The sequence below is a fragment of the Symphodus melops genome, assembly GCF_947650265.1.
Source record: "Symphodus melops genome assembly, chromosome: 19".
In the NCBI taxonomy this organism is placed as follows: Eukaryota; Metazoa; Chordata; class Actinopteri; order Labriformes; family Labridae; genus Symphodus; species Symphodus melops.
In genome coordinates, this window is record NC_136709.1 from 21,495,157 (window position 1) to 21,507,750 (window position 12,594).

The following is a 12,594-nucleotide window of genomic DNA, read 5'->3' on the forward strand; positions in this document are numbered from 1 at the left end:
ACACACACACACACACACACACACACACACACACACACACACACACACACACACACACACACACACACACACACACACACACACACACACACACACACACACACACACCGCCACCGCCCATCTGCACCGCCGTTTCCTCCCCGCAGGGCGCTGCGCTGCCTGTTTGGACTTCACGTTGAGAAAGTGACAAAAAAAACACGATTGCGAGTTTTATTTTGAAATTGCCCGGATGCTCGTTTCCTGGTCTGACTTCCTGTCCGGGTTGTTGTGTTCCGTCGAGCTTGTCGCGTGTCTGCAGCGCCCGCTGTCCGAACACTATGATTGGCTAGAGTGGCGGCTGCAGCGTAGTGGGCGGCGCTGACCCACTGAAAGCTTCACAGAGCGTGAGGAAGACGTGCAGGCGTCGGTGTCGATCAGTGAGCTCATCGTGCATTCAGCACCCTGTGAGCTGCACACAAGCCCCGGAGAAACGCTTCATCCTCTAACACCGAGCTGAGCCAAAAGAAAAATACCAAAGAACAAATCAATGTTTTCCACAAACTGAGCACTGCACACAAAACAAACCCCAGAAATATCGACGTCCGCGTTAGCCCTGAGAAAGAGACAGTAAACTACAGAATGTAGAAATCTTTCCCTGAGCAGCCACAGAAGCACAACGTCGATACAGAAAGCTGGATGTGTTGGAATCGTTCATTCATGCACTGCGGCTCTGCATAATCACGCCTCTCTGACCATGACCATCACAGCAACAAAAAACCCTCCTACACTATATTAGTCAGCTCAACGCACAACCGAGCACGTCTCAGCCTCAACCCCCCCGAGAATCCTCCATCCAACAACATCCGAGGGAAAAAGACGTGAGGGAGAGGAACACAAAGATCATGTCCCGCACCAAAGGGTGGAATTATTCAGCACTTCTGTTTCCTATAATTAACACGTCACATGAACGCAGCACGCTTTGGATTCATCAGCTGACGTTGTCGAGGAGCTTTTTAAAACACACCGTGCGTAAAAGCTCTCATTCAAAACAATAACAAAGAGGACGTCGAGGCTGGTGGGGAATCATGGGAGTTCTCTCTGCTACGCCTGTGTGTGTGTGTGTGTGTGTGTGTGTGTGTGTGTGTGTGTGTGTGTGTGTGTGTGTGTGTGTGTTTCTTATAATGACACTTTCTGAAGAGTGTGAGGGCGAGTGTTTTTTTTAGCTTGTGGATGTAAACGTTAGAGAGAACCGATTCCTCTGACGGCGTCTGGCGGCGTGTCGTCCCCGCTCTCTCACGCCACACGGGTGGCTCTGTTACGATTCGCCGCAGTGTTGAGAACACAAGAGGCCTTTTCTAAAAAATGATTCCTTATTATCACTAATGAACTAATCATTGGAAATGAGGCTACATAACGGTGATGAGCAACACGACTCCATAGTTTACCCACCTTTTTATTCCTGACCACGCTCGCTGCACAGCCCGGGCGGAGACATCGCCATATGACCTAATTATCTCTCATTAGTGGCCTCAGTAATTACAGGCCCTTTTACAGCTCCATCTCCTCCGTCTCACATTAGGAGGGGATTTCAATTAAGGCCTGCCTCCGAGCTGCGCCGGCCTCGCCTCGCTGTCACCTGTGAAGCCGAGCGGAGCCGAGCGCCGGAGCTCGCAGCCAGCCACAAAAGGAGCTACGTGTGTCTGCGGCTGGGTTTTATTCATTCCATCTCATGCCCACATCAACGAGACATGACAAGAAGACAGCCTGGAGCAGCTTCTTCCTCCAGCGAGGAGAAAAATAACCTTTTTTCTTTTTTTTTTGTTGCCGTCTTCTGTGAAGGACACATCATGAAAAATACATAAGAGACAAACTATCACTGTGCGTCTTCTTGTCAGGGGTAAATAGCATGTTATGTGTAGAGCAGGCAGCATGTGAAGGACAGAAAATGTCCCCATCAACGCAAGAGAGGACAGGAAGAAGAGGAGGGACAGGAAGAAGAGGAGGGACAGAGAGAGGACAGGAAGAAGAGGAGGGACAGAGAGAGGACAGAGAGAAGAGGAGGGACAGAGAGAGGACAGAGAGAGGAGGAGGGACAGAGAGAGGACAGAAAGAAGAGGAGGGACAGAGAGAGGACAGAGAGAAGAGGAGGGACAGAGAGAGGACAGAGAGAGGAGGAGGGACAGAGAGAGGACAGAAAGAAGAGGAGGGACAGAGAGATGACAGAAAGAGGAGGAGGGACAGAGAGAGGACAGAGAGAGGAGGTGGGACAGAGAGAGGACAGAAAGAAGAGGAGGGACAGAGAGAGGAGGAGGGACAGAGAGAGGACAGAGAGAAGAGGAGGGACAGAGAGAGGAGGAGGGACAGAGAGAGGACAGAGAGAGGAGGAGGGACAGAGAGAGGACAGAAAGAAGAGGAGGGACAGAGAGAGGAGGAGGGACAGAGAGAGGACAGAGAGAAGAGGAGGGACAGAGAGAGGAGGAGGGACAGAGAGAGGACAGAAAGAAGAGGAGGGACAGAGAGAGGACAGAGAGGGGAGGAGGGACAGAGAGAGGAGGAGGGACAGAGAGAGGACAGAGAGGGGAGGAGGGACAGAGAGAGGACAGAGAGGGGAGGAGGGACAGAGAGAGGAGGAGGGACAGAGAGAGGACAGAGAGAGGAGGAGGGACAAAGAGAGGAGGAGGGACAGAGAGAGGAGGAGGGACAGAGGGAGGACAGAGAGAGGAGGAGGGACAGAGAGAGGAGGAGGGACAGAGAGAGGAGGAGGGACAAAGAGAGGAGGAGGGACAGAGAGAGGAGGAGGGACAGAGAGAGGAGGAGGGACAGAGGGAGGACAGAGAGAGGAGGAGGGACAGAGAGAGGACAGAGAGAGGAGGAGGGACAGAGAGAGGAGGAGGGACAGAGAGAGGAGGAGGGACAGAGAGAGGACAGAGAGAGGAGGAGGGACAGAGAGAGGAGAAGCTGAAGTTGTTGAACAGCAGTAAGGATTATCCTGCAGTCGTCTCGTCCTCATCATTCATGTCTCAGTCTGACCCGGGTGTCAGATCAGTCAGTCTAATTAACAGGCCAGCGAGGAACACCGATCGATAACTGCAGGGCGATAATTAACCCCTCGTGTTCTGAATCACGTCTACAGAGGTGAAATTGAAATTGATTGAGATTCACTTTGGTTGGCTAATTGCCGCCCTGCGTCGTGTTAAGGAGGGTCGGCTGACGACACGTGTGGCGTTATCACAAGTCGCTCGGCGTGGCGTTGGATGGAGAGCTGCTCCAATGACGCGGTGGTGAAATACATCAGAAGCTACACCGGCGTGCACGATGAGATGTGCACGTCACAGCACGAAGTTCCAGGCTCTTCATATTTGGTCCTTTCTGGGTCTTAAGTACAAGCTGTTCAAAGTGCACAGGTGTGTGTGCAGGTTTCATCATGGCACACACTCCTGAAGAAAAGCTTGAACACCTCTAAACAAGATTTTTTTTAAAAGTCATGTGACCTGGATGAAGACTGTGAGGAGGAGTGTTCGACATGTGCAAACTAACAGACTGAAACTCATTCTACCAACTACGTCGGGTTTTTTCCTCTCTCGGATTATGGAGGATTTTAATGAGTATTGTGGTTGTGCAGACAGCAATGCATGATGGGAATCTGAAGGGATCACCCTGTAGTCTTGCTGTTGCCTCCATGAGACCCCCCTGTCTTTGCAAAATCTTAAAACTCCTCAAGCTGCTGACACATTGTACTGCTGAGGTGCCCTTTAGCAAGGCACTGGCTGTGTAGCAGCCCCATTCTGACATCTCTGCATTCAAGCATGTCCACACAGCTCCTGTCTGTGCGTGGATGTGTTTGAGTCTCTCAGTCACTGAGCGCCTTTCCCCTCGAGGATTGATCGAGTCCCTCCACTACAGACCCCCCCCCCCTCACTCCCCACAGCCCCCCCCCCCCCTGCACGAGGACCTGAGCCCTCTGGATGTTCTTTATTCGACAAGTACATATGACTTTTTTTATGTGAATGCAAAAGGAGACTAACATGAGTCTTTGTGTCCTATGTGGGACAAGTCCACTACACACCACTGATTACTGAGTAAGAGTGACCCGCCTGTGTTAATACATGAGGCAGCCTCATGTAGGGAAACATTCATGTGGAGTAAATTAGCCTGTTAGCTTCAAATATTCTTCATTCAATTCAACAGTTCAGGATACTAATTAGAGAAGGGTCCACTGAGCCCAGCAGGACACGCCATGTTTAAGTCCAATCATTAGAACAAGAACTCACCTGCAGGATGGTTCTGATGAGCTGATGGATCCGGGTCCAGGGAGATTAGAAGTCCACACAAGTCAATAAAAAAAACTAATTATCCACAGAGAGGCAGTCAGGCCTCCTTCACACTGTAAAAACCCCTAAACGCCGTGTTTTGGGTTTACAACGTCCGCCCACTGACTCAAACGCCAAAGGACGTCTGACGTCATTAACCGCTCCGTCCTCCTCGTACGTCTTTATTTATTTCCTATCAGATCCCGTCAGATAAATGTCCTGCAAAAACTCTTTTGTTTTATCCTCACCTCAAGAAAACTTCATTCACTTCGCTTTAGTCAAACTTTTTTTGGGGGCCTATGGAAGCCGCTGCCATGGCAACGAGAGCAGCCAACCGCGTTCCAAAGTGAGATTGTGACGTAATCGAATGTTACGCCGTTACTCTGTAATGTTTAGAATTTAGACTGCAGTATCCGTTTTGAACACTAGGGGTCAGAGCTACATACTGCTCCTCTCAGAATAAACTATGGAAGAGGATTATGGCGGAATCTGGTTTGCAGTTCTGATCTATAAATTTTATATTATATTTCATATATATTTTTATATATTTTATATTTTAAATTTTAATTTATTTCCCAAATTTAAACGTGTTTGTTTGTTTTTCTCAGAGTTTGGACAATAAAGCAACATCATGTACATTCAGTGTGGTGAGTTATGGGAGAAAGACTAATCTGCCTTTTTGAAAGTTGTTGTGCTATCAGATCGACTATGAAAAAACTATTTTAGTTTAAAAAAAAAAAAAAAAAAGTACATACTGCTTTAAAGTCAGAAATCTGAGAAAAAAAAGTCTGACCTGTTTTTTTCAAGGGGCCTAATCCTCTTTTGTATCTTCTTTAAATATCACTTCAATAACCATTTAATTGCAGACACTGTCTTCAGTCGAATGGAGACAACAAAGTAAATTGTTTTATTTCGTTTAACATTTCCCTGCTGTCAAAAGGTGTTCTCAAAAAACATCCAGTGACCTGTGGGACTGTAATTGTGTTCCAAATGAAAGATTTGCTTTCTCTCTTACCAATTGGTTTGGCTAACATTTACTTTTAATGTTGTTTTTTTTGTCAAGTTGATCTACTGCTCTATTCCATTAAAGGCGACGGGAGCTGCATCCATTCCTAACGTCATAATGCTCCGTAAAAATGACAATATTTCAAACGGACGACTCCGTCTTCATTTCAAAGACGTATGTGTGAGACCAGCGAGGCTGAAGTCATTTCATCTGAATACACCAACACACACTTTTTCTCTTTGTCATTTTTACTTTCAACTCTGGAACAGAAAAAGTATCACTCATTTTACCATTATCAGGATTTTTAGAACAAATCAATAGTTTTGGTATTTGTCTCAAATTTGTCCTCACATCTGTGGAGTGAGAAAAACACACGCTGCATACGAAGTCAAGAAACAGACCTGGACTTATATTCGACTGTTCTGGTGACTTTAAGATGAAAGTATGAACATGTTGATTCACACAGGCCAACATCTAAAATGATAAATACACGGTGCATGTTATCAAGATTACTTCCTGTGCTGCTTGACGTTGCTCTTTCTACTAGCCTGTTAGGGGTTGCGTGACCTTAAGCTGACCTCAGCTGTCATTGGGCGAGAGGCATGCAGGGTACAACTGAGACTGTTCACCAGCCAATCACAGGGCTGACGTCACATTCACAACTACGGAGAATTCAGAGTCATCAGGTGACCTAACCAGCATGTGATTGGACTGTGGGAGGACGCCACGCCATGCACGGGGAGAACATGCAGACGTGGATTCAAACCGGCAACCTCACCGTTTTAAGAAAGGTAAAACAAGAAGAGCATAAACATGCAGAGTTTCAACCTGAGCTCGACCGGTCACTTGTTTCGAACATGTTTCTCAGCTTCTGGAGAAGATTTCAAAGGATTTATTTTCCATCCGTCCGTCCATTTTCTTCCGCTTCGTTGAGGTCGGGTCTCGCAGAAGGTCCACCCAGACTTCCGTCCTCTCCAGCAACATTTTCCAGCTCCTCCGAGTCCTTCCCAAGATCGATGGGATCTGTAATCCCTCCAGTGAACTCTGCAGGGAAGCATCCTGATCAGCAGCCCAGACCACCTCAACTCGCTCCTCTTTCAAAGGATTTATTAGTCAAATGAAGTTAAATGAGAGACAGATTGAATGCTTGCTGTGCCCACAGTACTGAATCAAAGCAGGGGGGGCCGCCTCCTCATGTCTGCATCCATTTAGTCCCAACACATGTAGGTTATGACTCTCTTACTGCTTCTCCTGCACATCAGAAAGAGACAGAAGGATGATTTTTTGTTTGTTTTGTTTTGTCTCACCTGATCCACCAGGAGGTCGAGGCTGCAGACCAGAGGGGAGCCCAGGGCGAACTGCAGGAGATCAGACAGACCTGCTCGGATCCATCGCAAAAAATCTCTCTTAAAAAACACAAATTATTTCAGCTTTCCCTCGGAGTGCTTGTTTTTTTTTACTGTAATTATGTTCATTTGTTACTGCATTATTTTTAATCTTCTTTAATTATTTCTCTTTAATCTGTTCGTATCTCTTGTTTTTGCTTTTCTTTTGAAGCGTTTGCTTAAAACCACAGGCACTCCAGAGATGAGAGAGGTATTCATTTCACGTTGAATTATACAGGATTTCTCTCAGGACGTCGAAGCCGACGTGGAAGAATTCAGTACTGAGAAAAAGAGCAAACACATCGAGTGTGGAGGTAATTATGGAGGGAGAGATTAAATTCATCGATGTTGCCCGACTTGCTGATGGAAGCTGATTACGCTGGTGAGTTCTGGGTGATTTTTACGTGAGCGTTTTTATGTGTGAAGTCCTCGTGCAAATCAAATCAGCCCTCAGTCTGCAGATGTCACACACAGCTGAGAGATGATGTTCAGATGTTTGATTACAAAGGCAGAAGAGGAAGCATGCGTCAGCGTCAGTGCAATAGCAATAATGAAAGGAGCAACATGTAGTGACTGAAATGATAAAATGACCTTCCTCTATGATTGGACAACAGAGTCAGAGTTACATAATGCTCCTTTAATAACGTGCTTTAAGAATTTCAAGGATTATATAAAAGTTTCTGCTTGCTTTAAAAAAAAAAAAACAACCTGAAAATCTGCAGAAAAAAAAACCCAATCCAAATATTTTAGAAGATTATAGGAGCTTAAAATGATTCAACATAGACATGAGCTTCAATTAAAACTCTGAGCAAAACACCAGGAGTCATCTCGTATCCAATAAACACTTTGAAATGACTTCGGAAAAGCTCATGAGATGCAGAATAAGAAGAAAGAAAAGAGATAAAACTGACTTTTTAAACTTCCTTCAAAAGTAGAAACACGCCCGTTTGTGTAAACGATCAGAGACTGAATATAAACCAGTCGATCAATAAGTAAGTTTGCTGAGTTGAAACAGCAGAAACTGTCAGGAGATGATTTTCATTGTGACAGTCACCTGACCGCACAGAGTGACTCAGCAGAAAGGAAGCTCCGGTTTGAAAAAGACATTAAACTTGAAGCAGGTGCAGCTCTGACAGCGGCTATAATGAGCTGGAACAGTCGGCAAGCTGTGGACAGAAATGCTTCTCATTAGGACTGAGAATAAAGAGCAATGAGCTATCAAACATCACCGTCTTCACCGGCCAGGAGGAGGTCATTTTAGGCCTGATGGACGCCGCCTTTTTTTTTTTTTTTTAAACACAGATTATAAATACATCCAGACACTTTGAATGAAACTGAACCAGCAGGGGGGAAAAGGTTTCATACAACACCATAGGACACAACAATCACAATACACATGTCCACTGACAGAGACATGTCGGCCTGTATAAACAAAGAGCAGAGATCAGTTTATGTTAACAGGAAGCTTCGGTTTGTTTTGCTTGTATTTCAGGCAGATACAATCAGCAGCAGATGTTTGAAATTTTGCACACAAAAAATAGCTACAGGCAGCCAGAGAACCCCTGAGGTTTAATGTTGTTAAAGGAGCATTATGTAACTGTGACACCTAGTGTTTAAAATGAGTACTGCAGTCTAAACTCTAATTATTACAGAGAGCCGTCTGGCTCCGCCCCCTCCTCTCACACAGGCCAGCATGTGGTGGACACTGTAGCTTCAGTGTTTAGCCAGCTCTGCATGTGGTGGACACTGTAGCTTCAGTGTTTAGCCAGCTCTGCATGTGGTGGACACTGTAGCTTCAGTGTTTAGCCAGCTCTGCATGTGGTGGACTCTGTAGCTTCAGTGTTTAGCCAGCTCTGCATGTGGTGGACACTGTAGCTTCAGTGTTTAGCCAGCTCTGCATGTGGTGGACACTGTAGCTTCAGTGTTTAGCCAGCTCTGTATGTGGTGGACACTGTAGCTTCAGTGTTTAGCCAGCTCTGCATGTGGTGGACACTGTAGCTTCAGTGTTTAGCCAGCTCTGCATGGGTCTGTAAAGCTTTCTGCGTTCTAACCTCTCTCCATGTTTCATCTCCAACATTGATCCTAGTTTGAGCAGCTTTCTGCTGCTGGAGCTTATTAGAAACATGCAGAGGCTTTTTAGCTCGGGTACAATCACTTCTATCTGAAGCAGTTCCACTGCCCGCTTCCATCGCTGCAACACCTGTTCACCTGATAACTGCTCTCATATCGGGCAAACCCAGGGGCGTCCAAAACGGCCTTCAAAGCCCCGCCTACCTTCTCTGGTCCAATCAGATCCAGAGCATTCAGGAGCAGAATCTAAAGTTAGAAGGAGGACATACTGGCTGCTGCATTGTTGTCAGAGAAGCTTCAACACAGCAGGTTTCCTTCATGATCACACAGGAAGAGAGCGTCATCATTTAGAGAATAAAACTGGGACATTTTTGGCAAGGATAAAGAAACGTTTTTTTTTCATAAGAATGGATTTGCGAGCTAATTAGAGAGATCAAACCTGTCCCATTTCCATATGTTCCCCTGAAAACGTAGCCAATCATTTTTTTCTCTGTGGAAAACAAAAAGATGAAGACGTTTGCTTGAGTCTTGGATTGTTCACAGCAACATACTGCGCACAGATGTATCAGGTTTGTCATCTCCAGAGAGACTCTCCCTGCTACAAATCCTGGGCTCTGTACCTCCTGGATCCAGCCCTGCATCCTTCCACAGTGTCGCACGACAGAACACATTTTATACAGAACCGGGAAGGCGTGGACTCCGGCCATGCAGCTGCCGGAAGAAGCATCAGAAATACAGCACCCCCACACTCTGTCACACTCACGCAGGTCTTTATTAAGCTGTGAAGCTTCCACTTGTGTGTCCTCAAATAAGCAGACGTGACAGACGCAGGATGAAAAGACGTTCTAATACTAAAATACTGCACGCCGCGACGGAACCGTTTCAAAATGTCGCTGTCGTTGCTTTGATGTGAATTTCAGTCCAAACTTTAATCTCTGTAAATACTCGCCGTGCGTTGGGTGGCGTCAAACATGACAGCTGTCAGCCAACACGTCAGGAGCGTCTTATTTTGAAAGGTAGCTGTAAGGGAGGAAACTCTGGACAGGCCTGATCCAACTGCTGCGACTGACACAGGGCGTGTGTGTGTGTGTGTGTGTGTGTGTGTGTGGGTCTCTCCTGAGTGTCTGCAGTTTAGTGAGAGATGACATGACAAGCTCGCAGCGCTTTCTGCTGCACATCCCCGGTGTCATGAGTGACCCAGTTTCCCTCCTTTAATTGCGATTCCCTCTTAAGAAGCTGCGGTTCTGTTCACAGAGGAGGATTGGACCGACAGATCAACACGCAGCGCGAGGGGACTTAGTGTCATTGTCAAGTGTTAAAGTGAGGCGTGCTTATTATGTAAACACAAACATATTTACAATGCTACTCTATGCCATACACACACACACACACACACACACACACACACACACACACACACAGCGGTTCAATATTTACGTTTCTGCATCACGTTGTTTGAAAACACAGAAACCTCAGACGTGTTTGTATGTTTTCCAAAATGGCCGACCTTCCTCTGAAGCCACGCTCAGGATGTCGTGTTGTCGTATCCACACGTGTTCAGCGTCGACAGTCACAGACAACGCCGGAGGCTTAAAGCAACCGAAAATAACTTCACTTTCTGATGAGCAAAACAGCTGTTAGCATTCAAACCAACCTTTAGCTAACACATCTGTTTCCATGACAACGCAGGTTTGGAAAGGCCTTGATGTATGCTGTTTAAAGAACACGTATAGCGTCATCTGGCCCCCCCGAGAGAGAGACTGCTGTTCGTGTTTCTGCACGGACAGGGAGGAACTATTTCAACGTGACGCCGAAGCTGCCTTCTCTTCGCACGGCCTTTTACAAAGATCCATCATGTCAGACACATCCATGTTTCATGCATGTAGCCTCCTTTTTAATGTGCTAACAAAACCGTCACACGCTGCTATCAAGAACACCTTCTGCCGTGAAGTTCATCGTTTACATCCTGCGGCGACTTTTTCATTGCACTTGTTAAGTTGATATATTTACCAAAGTGACAAATCATCACATGCACCCAATAAAAGCCGAACCTGGAGAACAGCAGCACACCCTGCCTGCACGGGAATAATGAACAACACGGCGTACACGGCGTGTGGACTTCATGATATTCTGCAGGAAAAACAAAGAGCCGCGCGTGGTCACGGGAAAAGCTGCGAACGTTGTGAATAACAACAACGCATCTAATTTTTAAAAAATGCCTCGTGGACATCCTGTAATTCATTCCTTCTTTCTCCTGGGTCCACAACCGAGTCTTTCAACCATTTGCTAAATGGCGAGTAGAGAGAAAAAAAAACCTCACTTCCTGTTTTTCCTGCCGGGCCTCGCTAACAGCCGAGGGATTCTCCGCAAATGAATAAAACATCTTATCCATTTAATTTGGAAAGCACGCATAATGAGGCACTTCTGCACTGCAGTTCCCCTCTCTGGGTTTTCACGTGCCATGAGCACTACGTGGATATGTGAAGCTTTTAATAGACTAGAGAGAGAGAGGGGCGAGAGACACATCATGGAAAATGTCCATAATCAAAAGAGGTGCAAATGACCGACTTACATACACAAATGCAGTCAGAGCGGCCGCAGCCCGAGGGTCCGATGAGAGGACGCCCTGCACAGTCATTAATCTACAACATGCCGTTTATTACAGGCCAAATATGCAAAACCGAAAAAGTCTTTGCATGTGTGAACGTATTTATTCTGTATGAAGTCAGAGTGAGCGGAGGTCAGGACGCAGCGGGACACGTATTCAGCTCGAGCTCCTGTGAGTCTACGAGCTCTGATGAACCTGCTGCATCACAGCGTGTTGAACTTCAGCCCTCGGACCTTTGTTTACGAGCCGGGTGTTGCTGTACGTTTTGTCTCCCTCTCTCACAGAGGAAGAGAAAAATCTGGGATTTATAACGGAAATAAATCAGTGCAGCTTTCAGATCAGCTGGAGATGATGGCGTGTCCCACACTGGTTCTGAATGTTTAAGAGTTATTAAATTCTTCATCTCGTAAACGTAATACTTCTGCTTCTGTCCTGCACACTTTGAAACGATGATGAATCAGGGAGGAGAGGTGGAGTCATAAAGGGGGGGTACGACCCATTAAACCGTCCAGGCCCGAGTGAAACACGGTGACACGCAGTCTCACTGTGATTTCACCATAAAGGAGTCAAGACATCGTTGGATGTAAATTTATCGAAGGAGGTCGTAACGTTTTTACGGCCCCGTGCTCGGCGGCCGGATATGATCACATTTGTTCAGAGCTGTAAAGATTACGATCTCAGATGATGTGTTTCACTGCAAACAAGCCGTAACCTCCTCGCGGGAAATTACTTTAATTACTGTTAAAAATCACATTGATGATCAATTGTGAGCTATAAAGAAGCAGAAGGTTTCCCTCCATGATAAAAAATAAATATGAGAAGGTAAGAGCGTCGGTGTGTCGATCTTTGATTAGAATAAAAGTGAAGATTCTGTTTGGCTTTTAATCCCCTCTGAGCTGCTTTCAGAGCGCCAGGCGCACGCCGCACTGAGCGAGCTTATTTACACATCGACATATCAATCTGTGGAGGGAAAAAAAAACTAACAAAAAGAAAGAAAGAGAGCAGAAAACAAGTCAAATATGAGAGCGTGTTCTTGTCTTACTGTGAAGTCGAACGTTTCCCCGCAGACGACGCCGCCGCCGCTTCCTGCTTCGTAATGAGCAGCAGCAGCAAACCTACAGAGGAACGGCAGCACACGGGGAGCTTAATTAGGAAATAATTGACTTGTATTTCCTAATAATTGAGTTGTTTGAAGTGGAGAGATAGTCTCAACACTGACAGGCTACACCTTTAGTG

The 12,594-nt window shown here is 46.2% G+C and overlaps 1 protein-coding gene across 1 annotated transcript in view; it reads right to left on the minus strand.

The window, feature by feature from the left end:
* Positions 1-4,354, minus strand: part of gfra4a (GDNF family receptor alpha 4a) — a 224,513-nt gene extending 220,159 nt beyond the window's left edge. Inside the window, exon 1 of the mRNA XM_079369799.1 lies at positions 4,251-4,354. The gene's annotated coding sequence lies outside the window, so the exon portion shown is untranslated. The remainder of the gene's footprint in view (positions 1-4,250) is intronic.
* Between the last annotated feature and the right edge of the window lie 8,240 nt (positions 4,355-12,594).